Below are 12556 nucleotides of genomic sequence, written 5' to 3' on the forward strand. Positions count from 1 at the left end.
AGTGTTTGAGAGAGGAGACTAGATCAAAGGCTCAGCAAGTCCTACAATGATGATTGTGTGACATTAATTCCTGCACATCTGTTACATAATGTCATGTTAGGATGTCAGTCCTCAGGCCAAAATTAGGCAGACTATAGGTTGCTTGCACCTCTCTCTCTCTCTCTCTCTCTCTCTCTCTCTCTCTCTCTCTCTCTGTATAGATATCCATCCAAAAAATTAAGGTCATGTTGAGTTTTAAGTGTAGAAAAGTAACTTACTAAAAAGTGGTGGTAGTTTGGGGCTGTTAAGCTGTGTATAGCCCTTGTGTTTCTCATATAGAGAGAGGGAGAAAAAAAAAACTCTTTATCTGTGACGCACACTTGCGTGTGGGCCTCACGTTTCTCATATAGAGAAAAAACTCATATTTGTAAGTGTCCTTACGTTTCTCATAGAGAAATTACTACTGTATTTGTAATGCATTCTTGCGTGTAGCCCTTACTTTTCTTATATAGAGGAAAGTAGCATACGCTTTTATGTTGCCCTTATGTTTCTCTCCGCTTTTCGGTTCTCTCTCTATCCCCTTGCATGTGTTATACCCCTAGTTTAGTAAAAGATGTGACTTTGCAACGTTGTCATTAGTGTAATTGCAAACGTTTGAGGTGAGACCAGGAACTGCAGTTCCACTGATCAAACAGATGGTTGAACAGTCGAACCATTGGTTATTAAAATAAGAAAATTTTCACATACTACAAGATAACCTCATACAAAGTAATTATGAATAAATGTGTTCATCTCCATTATTGGCATTCCCTTCGAGAGCCCAGGAATGTACGAAGAAGATTTATCGATAATAGTAGGTGGAACATATCAGACGATGTCGTGTATTGTTTGAGCAATTGATGAAGGAGGAATCATGTGAAAACAATTACAAGACTAGTGGCAAGAGGTGAAATAGAGGAGTTTTAATTAATGGCAAACGATTATAGTAATTGTAAGAACGTGGGAAGGATCTAGATAGGTAAATTAAGGTTATAAATAGTAAAGCAATTCAGAAAGAAAATTTGCCTCATACCCAACCCAAACAAACCCAATCTACCTTTTGTTGTATTTGATGTCTTAAATTGAGTTAGATATAGGGTCTGTCGATGTCGTCGACAGTTTGTTCGATATCACCTTCAATGGCATCGAACAATTCTCAATCCCACCGATATTTTCTAGATTTTCTTCAGTTGGTCGATGGACTAACTAGGCACATTTTCAATGTCATCAATGAGTGTTCGATGTCATCGAGAATTTTCAAAAATTATGTTTTCTCTCTGAACAGTTGAGGTGTTAGTTCGATGCTATTGACGAGTGTTCGATGCCATCGAAAGATTAGTTTCGATGCCATTTATGAGTGTTCAATATCATCCACAGATTCTACGCAGTTTTTTCGCAGAGATACGATTTTGTAGAATTTGTTTCCGATTTCATTTGGGATTCTCCCGTAAGCTATATATGTAGGTGTAAATGGGAGTGGAAAGTATTCTAAGGGTTCTTAAATCGTCCTAGGATTTCAAAGAGTGTAACAAGGGTACGATTCGAGGTTGTTCGAATCGAGGTGGCTCTGTCTCTTTGTAATTTTTGCTTTCATAGTGATCATCTGTCGCTTTGTGCTGTGATTTTTTTCAAAAAGGGTTTTTCCACGTTAAAATCTTTGTGTTCTCTGTGTTTGCTTGGTGTTATTGAATTGCTATCCTAGATTCATCTCTGTGTGCTATTGCGGTCCCCTAACAAGTGGTATCAGAGCGATCGTTGGGCCGCAGGCTTGAATCCGAAGGATAAGTATCAATGGGAAACAGTAAGTATGATATTGAAAAGTACTCAGGTAAAAATAATTTTAAGTTATGGAAAGTTAAGATTATTAGCCTATTAACTAAGCAAGGCGAAGATATGGCTCTTGAGGAGCGACAACCGTCTATGAGTGACGATGATTGGAATACTCTTGATATGAAGACTAAATCCTCTATCCAATTGTGTCTCACAGATGAGTTTCTTTACAATGTTTTCAGGGGGGAAACCGCAGCAAGTTTGTGGGCGAAGTTAGACGACGTTTATGCGAAAAAGTCCCTTGAAAATTGCCTACACTTGAAGCTACAGTTGTTCAACTTCCGGATGGCAGAGAGTGGAGATGTGGAGGCCTACATCAATAATTTTAATAAGTTGATTTACAAGTTACTGGACATGGGGGAGGTCATAAAAAATGAGGATCAAGCATGTATTTTGTTGAATTCTCCACCGGCATCGTATGAGTCATTCAAGGACTCATTGTGCATCGAAAATTCGTCCCTGAGTGTGGCCACCATTATCTCATCCCTTCAGGGTAAGGTCATGAAAAAGATAAATGGTACCATATGTGCCTCTTCTAATGCAGTGATTACGAGGGGAATGAATACTGAGCAAGATACAGGATCTCCGTGATTGATAATCAAATCTAAGGGCAAGGGCAAAGGCAAGTTAAAGTGCTGGAACTGTGAGATGACTGGACACATGAAGAAGTATTGCACAAATCCTAAATTGAAAATAGAAGACTCTGAGGCTTCTTCCAGGGAGGCCAACGTTGTCATGTTTGATTAATGTATGAGTGGATGTGAAGGTGATGTCTTGTCTACATCTATGATCAGACACTTATACGATGATCGTAGAGACGAGCAGATCCTTAACACAAGGGCATCTTATTGCATGACTCATCATCGGAGTTGACAGAGAGTGTGAGGGTTGACATGTGTTTATGGGCAATAACATTGCTTGTAACGTTGTGGCTATTGGTACGGTGCGCATCAAAATGTTTGATGGGGTAAAGCGTACCATGATTGAGGTGAGGCACGTTCCCGACATGAAGAAGAGTCTAATTTCTTGCAATGCACTTGAGGTAATAGGATGCAAGTTCACTGGATTTGATAGTGCCTTTAAAGTATCTAAGAGGGTACTTGTAATCATGAAAGCGTAGAGGCTCGGAAACCTTTACTGGTTTATCGATAGCACTTCAACAGGTGGAGCTGTAGTGGCTGTAGCGGATTCCACTTCTGCTCATATGTGGCATGCTCGTTTGGGCCACATAAGTGAGCATGGCATGAAGGTTGAGACAGATGCACTCGAAGCAATATAGTACAAGTTCACCGAATTTAATGACGTCCTTAAAATTTCAAAAGGGTCGCTCATGGTTATGAGAGCATAGAGGCACGGTAATCTTTACAGGATGATCGAGAGCACTTCAATAGGTAGAGCTACAATGGCTATAGCAGATTCTATGTATACACGTGTAACGTCTTGGATTTTTGCCAACTTGGAGTTAGATGTCCTTAGGCAATGGGTTTATCATAACACCTTATCAACTTAAGAAGGAGCGATCGAACTTAGCGACGTTAAAGGACCCTAGGATCAAGTCATCCTACTAATTTGAACACTAAAGTCTTAGCCTAGGGTTTAGCTATAGAAGCGACCCCTCTTTGCTCTCATGAATCACATAGAAGCCCCAGGGGCTTCACCTAGGGTCATTTCTACCTCACTTATACCCCATTTCTTGTCCATTATACCCTTTTCACTCTCAAATCATCACCCCATTCTCTTCTTAAGTTCTCAAAACTCAACCCCAAAGTCTAAAATCCCCTTTCGACCCATCTCTTTTAAAAATCTCACCTTTCCCCACCTTATTCTTTAAAATTTTCCAAGTACTTTCATATTGACACCAATCCTAAAGCTCAAAGGATGAAGAAGTATAATTAAACTAAAATTTAATATAAATAGTAAAAATACAAATAAAATGGACTTTAGACCATTAACCTGATGGAATCTGGGCTAATAACCAGGTTATTTGGATAGCTCAGCTTCTCCTACCCCAAAATCATATATTGCAAATTGAATAACTCATTCCGGTTTTCAAGATACACTCGTTTCAAGAATCGAGTGGCAGAATCACCACCAGGAACACCAGAGGAGTGCGGCGCCACCGCCCGGTCGGCGACGCGCCGCCAGTGCACCGAATTTCGGTGGACCCTCGCTGAAATTTTCTACGTTTTCAGGCCGACTTCAAAAAGTCATATCTCCCTCAATATAACTCCGATTTAGGTGATTCAAAAATCAGATTGAAGCCTAATAAGTCTAGTTTCATATAAAAATAAGTGAAAAATAAAATAAAAATTTTAATATCGTTAAATCTAGGTTGATGTGACAACTGTCCAAAAATTAGTAGTTCGGACAGCTAATACTTCCAGAATGTTTTGAATTTTTCTATAACAAAAAATTTAATGAAATTTAGTGGAGATAAAGTAGACTTGATGATGAACTACTGAAAAAAATAATAATTAAAATATTATACTAACAAAAAGTGCCAAAAAAAAATATAGAGCTACCCGATGACTGCATCCTGTAGTATAATGTAGGCAAAATTTAGTTAAGTACTAAACTAAATAATCGGTGGATTTAGCTTGGACCACTATTTGCATAAATGAGAAGACCTAAAATTATGAGTATCACTGACTCAATGTCGTCTTAAGACCTAGGAAAATTTCCAAGAGCCTGTTGCTCTCAGGAGTGCATTGAAACCCCGTATCGGACCCGGACCGCACGTCGAAAGTCCGATGATCACAAAACTATAGGGTTATATCCGCCTTACTGGGCTTGACAACCATCACGAGAATCTAGCCCAAATAGTGTCCAGAAATGCACAACTTGAGCCTTGAGTAAAGTGTGTGAGAAACGCGAATACCTTTAGAAAGTGTATTGAAACTTAAGTGAATTGGGCTATTTGCTCACGCAAGAAATTAAGGATTTCGGACCATCAGTTTCTGACCAAACTTCACGCATGAAAAAAGAAAATTTCTCTGCACATATTCGTATACTTGTAGCCCCCGATCGAGTAAGTACGACCATTGATTTGACACAAGTCCTCCACGGTCGATCGGCTTGTCCGATCGCACCAAAATCACATCCTGGCATAGATCTATTGTCAGGGAACTTTCTCTGTGACGTAGGTGAGTAGTGGGCCTTCCTATGAGCCCTGTTTGTAAAAAACAGTCGCCCTTTAGATATAAATCAAGTATACCATGGCCCTGGGGCCATTTGCATCAGTTCTAGTCCTATATATAGCCCTTAAACCACCTCATTTCTATTACATACGAATTTCTCTAACCCTAGGAGAAAGAAGAGAGAAAAAGAAGTGAAAAGAGGAAGGAGAGGAGAGAGACTTTGGGAGATCGTTGCTAGGATTCTCTCCCACTACTCCACGCACTAAATCACTTTTTCATATCGCTACACAATCGTTTTTGTCTTTGATTTGGGTAAGAAAACCTAACCATAATCTTGATTTAGAGATCTAAATAGAATAATTGACGAAATTTCTAACCTATTTCATTGCTTAGGTGCCCAACGTTCCATTTTCAGGAACGTAGGATTCGAACTGCGTCCGAATCAAGTATTCCGACGAAAGGTGTAGACTATAAACGTTTAGGTTATAGTTTTCAATGCTTTCAATGTCAGCTAATGATTTATGTCTGACTTGATTGCTACCATATCGTCTTAGACATGTCGATTTTGATGTATTATACATGTATGAAATATGTTGAATAAAAGATACATCCCATGTGTTTGTTGAAATGTTTGAACGAACATGTAAAGATGATTTGTGTTTGCTATGCCTACTAATCATGATCCATTGTTGCCATATACATGCTGACCTCTTTGTATAAGGATTTGCTAAAATATATGTTGTAACTGACTTAATCTGTATATTTGGTGAGGCGTAGCCTAAGTGTTTGATAAATTGTCTGAATGAGAAAATGCTGATGATTTGTATTTATTAAGAATATTAAGATATGATTCTCAATTACCTTAATTATATGTATAGTTTCTCTTATATAATCATATTTGCCGTTACGAAATTTATGGATAAAATGCAAGTGTTATGCAATATGATCAATGTGTTTGACGAAATGCTCAAATGAGGAATTGATTTGGATTGAATGCTGATATGATTATCACATGTATCTACCTGTTGCATCCGAGTAAGATTGGGGCTACAACGTGGCCCAGGCAATCGGTAACATTCCATGTATAGGTGGCCGAATTAGTCTCGCCACATTGGGTAACTCGACGAATCCGGGTCACACGATAATTGTCGACAATGGTTAGGCCATAAGGGATGCTTATGCGTACCATGTCGATTAAGTCAACGTGTGCTCATACTAATCGAACTTGCCAAACAAACTGATTGGCCTATTGTGTGTTTACCATGTATGGACATCACCGCTTGAATCTAAGGTACTATTTATTAATGTGAAAACCTGTTTCAACCATGGTACGACGATCCGCTAAGACTCATGAGCTGGGCATGGTGGCATAGGACACCATGGTCGAGCTGTCGGCCTACGCTGGGGTAACAAGCCTCCCCATAGTGACTAGTGAGCAACTCAAACTCGTGAGCTAGGCATGGTAGTATGGGACACCACGTTCGAGCTGTCGGCCTATGCTGAGGTGACGAGCCTTCTTGTAGTGATCGTAAGTATGAACTTTTGAATTTTCCTATCAACTATTTTTCATTAGGGATGCCCTACAACTTGCCTATCGTATGTGGTTAACTAGGATTAACGACCCTAGATGGATCCTTCGTTTAGGTTAGTGATATAAAGGGAGGTACCTTAGCTTCCCAAATCTACTATATGAATGAGCCTAATTAAGTACCCAGCTAACATGACCATACACCGCATTGCATGTGCTTTGGCGAGGAAGTTGCACTTTAGAGAGGTTGTCATGCGCGAACTTGGTTGTCGGAGTCACTTGTGAGGGAGCTTTGTATGAGGCTATGCATCATTACTAGATAGGGGGCCGTACTTCGTGATTTTCGCTAGGGGGTCGCATGGTTTGTCACATTTATTGATAACTACTCCTAGAAAGTTTGGATTTATTTCACGAAACATAAATCTTTAGTTTTCATCAAATTCAAACACTAGATAGCCATGGTGGAAAAGCAGACAGGGCGAAAAGTAAAAGTTTTAAGGACTGATAATGGTGGTGAATTTACTTTTAATAAATTTAATGAATATTATAAAAGTAAATGGATCATTAGGCACAACACAGTGCACCACGCACCCGAGAAAAACGGTGTGACTGAGCGGATGAATTAGACTCTCTTGGAGAGGGCCCGATGCATGATTAGTAATGTCAGGTTGCGCAAGAACCTATGGACTGAGGCTGTTAACACGGCTTGCTATTTGCTGAATCAGTCCCCTTTTACGAAAATTGAATGCAAAATTTTAGAGGAAGCATGGAGTGGTTATAAAGTTGACTACTCAAATTTGTGCATATTTGGTTGTGAGGCTTACTGTCATGTACTTTCAGTTGATAGACATAAGCCAGACCATAGAGCCAAAAAGTACATCTTTGATAGCAATGATATTGGTGTTAAAGGTTACAGGTTATATGATAAGGTCACATATAAAATCATCGCTAGCCATGACGTTAGATTCGATGAAAACTCTCTATTCGGCAAGCATGATCAGGAGAAGCAAAAGGAATCGGAGAGGTTGATTGTAGACATCTAGATTGATTTAGGTGACACTCAGGCAAAGAAAGATGCGTAGACAAAGGAACGGGAGCAGGTGGAGCAGCCACCTGCGAGAAGAAACTCATTGCGAGATCATAGGTTACTGGTAAGATATAGGGACAACTCTAATATCGCATATGCCTTCATTACAGATGAGTGAGACCCATCTACTATTCAAGAAGCTCTTGATGAGCCTGATGCAGAAAAGTGGAAGACGACGATGGACGATAAGATGAACTCTTTGTACAAAAACAAGACGTATGAGCTGGTGGAGCTTCCTGTGGGTCGAAAATCGATCATATGCAAATGGTTATTTAAGAAGAAACATGATATATACAAAGAAAGGTTGATAGCGAAGGGTTACGTTCAGAGAAAAAGCATCGACTTCACAAAGATCTTCGCACCAGTTGTAAAGAAAGTATCCATTAAATTCGTATTGGTGATATTTGCCTAACAGGATCTCGAGCTGGAAGAGATGTACGTGAAGACTACATTCCTACATGGGGAATTGGAAGAGCAGATCTTCATAAAGCAATCAAAGGACTACGAAGTGAAAGGAGCATAGAACAAGGTTTGTATGTTAATGAGGTCGTTGTTCGGCCTAAAACGGTCACCTAAGAAGTGGTATAAAAAGTTTGATTCTTTCATGTTGAGTCAGAAATTTACTAGGCGTGAATATGATCATTGTGTCTATTATAAGACACTGAGTGATGACAATTTCATCATCCTAATATTGTATGTTGATAACATGTTATCGCCAGTCATAAAATGTCTGAAATTGATGTACTGAAAACTCAGTTATCAGGGACATTCGAAATGAAAAATCTGGGGGCTGCAAAGAGGGTTCCCAGCATAGATATTCATAGAGATGGGAAGAAAAGCAGGATTTGGTTATCTCAGACAGAATACCTTAAAAAGGTGTTGATCAAGTATGGGATGGACAAGGCAAAGTCGGTCAGCGTTCTCCACGCAGCTCACTTCAAGCTTTCCTTAAAACAATGTCCTAATTCAAATGAGTAAAAGTAGGTTATGTATCATGTGCCTTATTCAAATATATTGGGCAGTTTAATGTATGCAATGGTATGTACGAGACCAGATATTCCAAATGTAGTCAGTGTTGTGAGTAGATACATGTCAAACTTTGGCAGGCAACGTTAGGAAGTGATGAAATGGTTATTTCGATATATTCGAGGTACAAAAGACTACGTCTTAACTTTTGAAAAGACGGGCAAATTTAGTAGGGTATGTGAATTCAGACTACGCAAGCAGTGTGGATTCCAGAAAATCGACTTCATGTTACTCGTTTATACTAGTGAGTGGAGCTATCGGTTGGATGTCGAAACTTTATTCCATTGTGGCTCTTTTCACAGCCGAAGCAGAGTATATAGCAATAACGAAAGCGTTTAAGGAACGTGTTTAGCTGAGAGGCATGATAAATTGGTTGAGTCTTCAAAAGGAGACAGTGTCAGTTAATTGTGACAGCGAGAGCGTTATTAATTTGGATATAAATTCTATTTATCACTCGTGTACAAAACACATTGATGTTCGTCACCATTTTATTTGACATGTGCTTGAAGAAGGAGGCATGAGTCTAGAAAAGATTTATACCAGCGTGAATCCAGTGGACATGCTCACCGTGGTGGTTCCTGCAGAGAAGTTCAAGTTATGTGTGACTACTTTAGATTTGGCGATGGAATAAAAGTAAGATAGAGTGAGTACAAGAAGCATTGATGGAGCTATGATGCAAGGCAAAGATAAGATAAGAGGAGAAGAAGCTACACGTTTGAAGATTGAAGACATGGTGGATATTGTTGTTTTTTGGATGTCTTAAATCTATCCCGAAAGAGGGTTTATCGATGTCATCAACAGACCATTTAATGCCATCGAGGGTTGTCTGATATCATCAAACAGTCGCTCGATGCCATCGAGAGTTTCCAGATTTCCTCTATTGGTTACTAGACATATTGATGTCATTTTTCGATGGCATTGAGAGTGGTCGATGACTTCGAAGTCAAAGTTCGATGCCAATAAAGATGGGTCGATGCAATTAAAGGAATCCAAAATTCCATGTGTTGTCTCTGGACTATTTTGGCATTAGTTCGATGGCATCAAAGTAGTTTCTATATCATCGAAGGTTAAGTGTCAATGACATCGAAGGGTGTTCGATGACATCGATTGAATGATTTTGCGTAGAATCACACAGATCCCCCGAATTTGAAAAATTTGTTTCCGATTTCGTTGTAGATTCTTCCTAGGGTTATATATATGGGTGTAAACGGTATTGGGAGGTATTACTAGGGTTTCAAATTCATCTAAGGGGTTTTCAAGGGTGTAGTAAGGGTGTGATTCGAGGTTGTTCAAATCGGGCAAGCTCTCGTCTCTTGTAATTTTTGTTTTTCATAGTAATCATTTGTTGCTTTATGCCATGGTTTTTTACCGAAAAGGTTTTTCCACGTTAAATTGTTGTGTTCTTTTTATACTGGTATGGTACAATTGGATTACTTCTTTAGATTCATCTATGTGTGCTTCCACGGTCCCCCAACACAAATGAGATGCTGTGAAGGATAAATACAAAGTCACATTTAGGACATGTTTGGATTTACGTCCTAAATTTTTTTGGATTGTTTTAACAATAATTATTACGAATTGAAGTCATTTGAAGATGATTTGAAATCCATGGGACATGTCCTACCTGAGTTGGTGGTCAATTCAAATTTCAAATACCATGCCTCAGTAAGTCGGCAGAAGACATCTTGGCTAGTACAATGTTTTCATTGCATTACATTGGAAATGACCAATAAAAAATGATATATGTCAAAATAAAAACTCTTCTCATAAACTCCTCTATTCATTCCCATACCCTCTAATATTTCTCTCTTCTCTGGTTCTTGTCTTCTCATCATGAACTCTCTCTCTCTCTCTCTCTCTCTCTCTCTCTCTCTCTCTCTTCCACTGTTATTGTTGTATGATTTTCCCTCTTCAGAACTTATTTTTTAGTGTGCTTGTCCCCCGTGATACTTCGTCTAGAAGCCATTATAGGCCCTTTAAAGTGTTTCTTTCGAGGATTGGGATCCACCCTGTATCTCGGATTTCAGTACAGACCCTTCACCTCCATCACTACCCAATATCACTAACATCTAACATCGCACCACTATTTCCCCATCTTCCTTTGCATTGTTTGTTGCTTCTTCCTGTTTCCCCATATCGCAATCTCCCTTCACCATGGCTGAGCTTCATGTCTTTTGCATTCGAATCTTTCCACCCTATTGACCATAACGTCTACAGTAGGGTGGTAGTCCTCGTCCTGGCTGTAAACCATAAGGAGTACACTTCACAAGCATACGTATCCAAGGATAAGGCAGGTGAATCTTAAGAAAATTCAGCATATCCACTCAATATCTAGCGAATGCTCAAGTAAACCCACAAGTTGTACAACGAATGATGAGTATAATACAACGAATCCCTTTACTTTCATTAAATGAGTGCTTATAAATACCTCTGTCCAATTGTATACATCTACCACTTTTCTCTTTCTATAAGTTCTATAGGGTAAGATTAAAAAGCTCTCTTCTATTTTTCAACTTTTATTGTCTTCTAACGAATTACAAGGTTTAATATTTTCTATTATAACTTCAATCTCCTCGATGTGGATCTTTGTTATACATATAGTTGACATAGTACTTCTTCATCAAGTTAGAAGAAGTTCCTTGTAACGCCCCCGATTTCGTAATCCAAGTTTAATATTCATTTTTTTGAAATTCCGAGTAGTAACCTTTAAAGATAGTCAAAATTTCACATATAATTTTTTATTAAGTGAAAAAGTGTGGTGAGCGTCACAATAGAAGTAAAACAAACTACACATGAAAGGGAAAATCCAAATAACCATTCCAAAATATTCAAGTGGCTGCCCAAAAAGGGCTTATACAAACTAATAACTCAAAACTCAATTGAAATAACTTAACAATCATATAAAATATAGAATCAAGAGTTGCAAGATGATCTAACTCGTCAGGCTCCACATTAATTCTCACTTTCACATCATCTACATATCTTGCACAAACTGAATATGTTTTTATAGTGTCAATGGCTATCGCAGTGAGGTTTACCCCCAAGACTACCAGGAAAATATTTAAGAATAGAATTCAAATAAACTCAGGACAATACAATATGCAACGTAAACTTTACACATATGATAGAAGAATGTACAATTTAAATTCCACAAGTGAAATATAAAAGGATACCACCTGCAAATAAGAAGAATAGACAATTCCAATTTTATAATAACAATTCAAGAAAATATAATTTCTAAATTACAATTCACAACTCGCATGTACAACACCTATTACATATCCACCCATAATTCAAAGTATAATATAAAGAGATACAATCCACTCATGGGTCCTTACTCTTGCTCCAGTGGTAGACTTTGAAGAGTTTCAACACCTGGTCAAGGGTTCGAGTACCCATAGCTGGTGAAATCCCACTACGGCATGAGTGTGTGGGGGTGTGTGTGCATGTGTAAAAAAAAAAAAAAAAAAAAAGAAAAAGAAAAAGAAAAGATACAATCCACTCCTCACAAATATAACACAAACGGTTATAACATCAAAACAACAATTTAATATATAACATAAGGAGATGCAATCCACTTCTCACATAATATTCAATCACCAATTTAATCTTAATTAGTGCATAAATGTATGGATACAATCTGCCTAGGGATCCACATCCAGCTGAACAAATGAATAGACCTTTCAGACAGTTGGCACATTCATGCAAGAGAATAGGTTTTTCAAACAATCGACCAATTCAAAATGCAAAAAGGGTCGTTCGAATAGTACACTGGCCTTTCAAACAATCAACCAGGCACCCGATAATGCTCATGTGTCATGAATGCATAATTAACTTAACCATTTTTAGTCTAATTTATAAACAACACGTCAGAGTAGCTCAAAGGTCACTTTGATAGGGGGAGCAACCCAACATAGGCCGACAATTCGG

This window comes from Magnolia sinica, chromosome 1 (genome assembly GCF_029962835.1).
Source record: "Magnolia sinica isolate HGM2019 chromosome 1, MsV1, whole genome shotgun sequence".
NCBI lineage: Eukaryota > Viridiplantae > Streptophyta > Magnoliopsida > Magnoliales > Magnoliaceae > Magnolia > Magnolia sinica.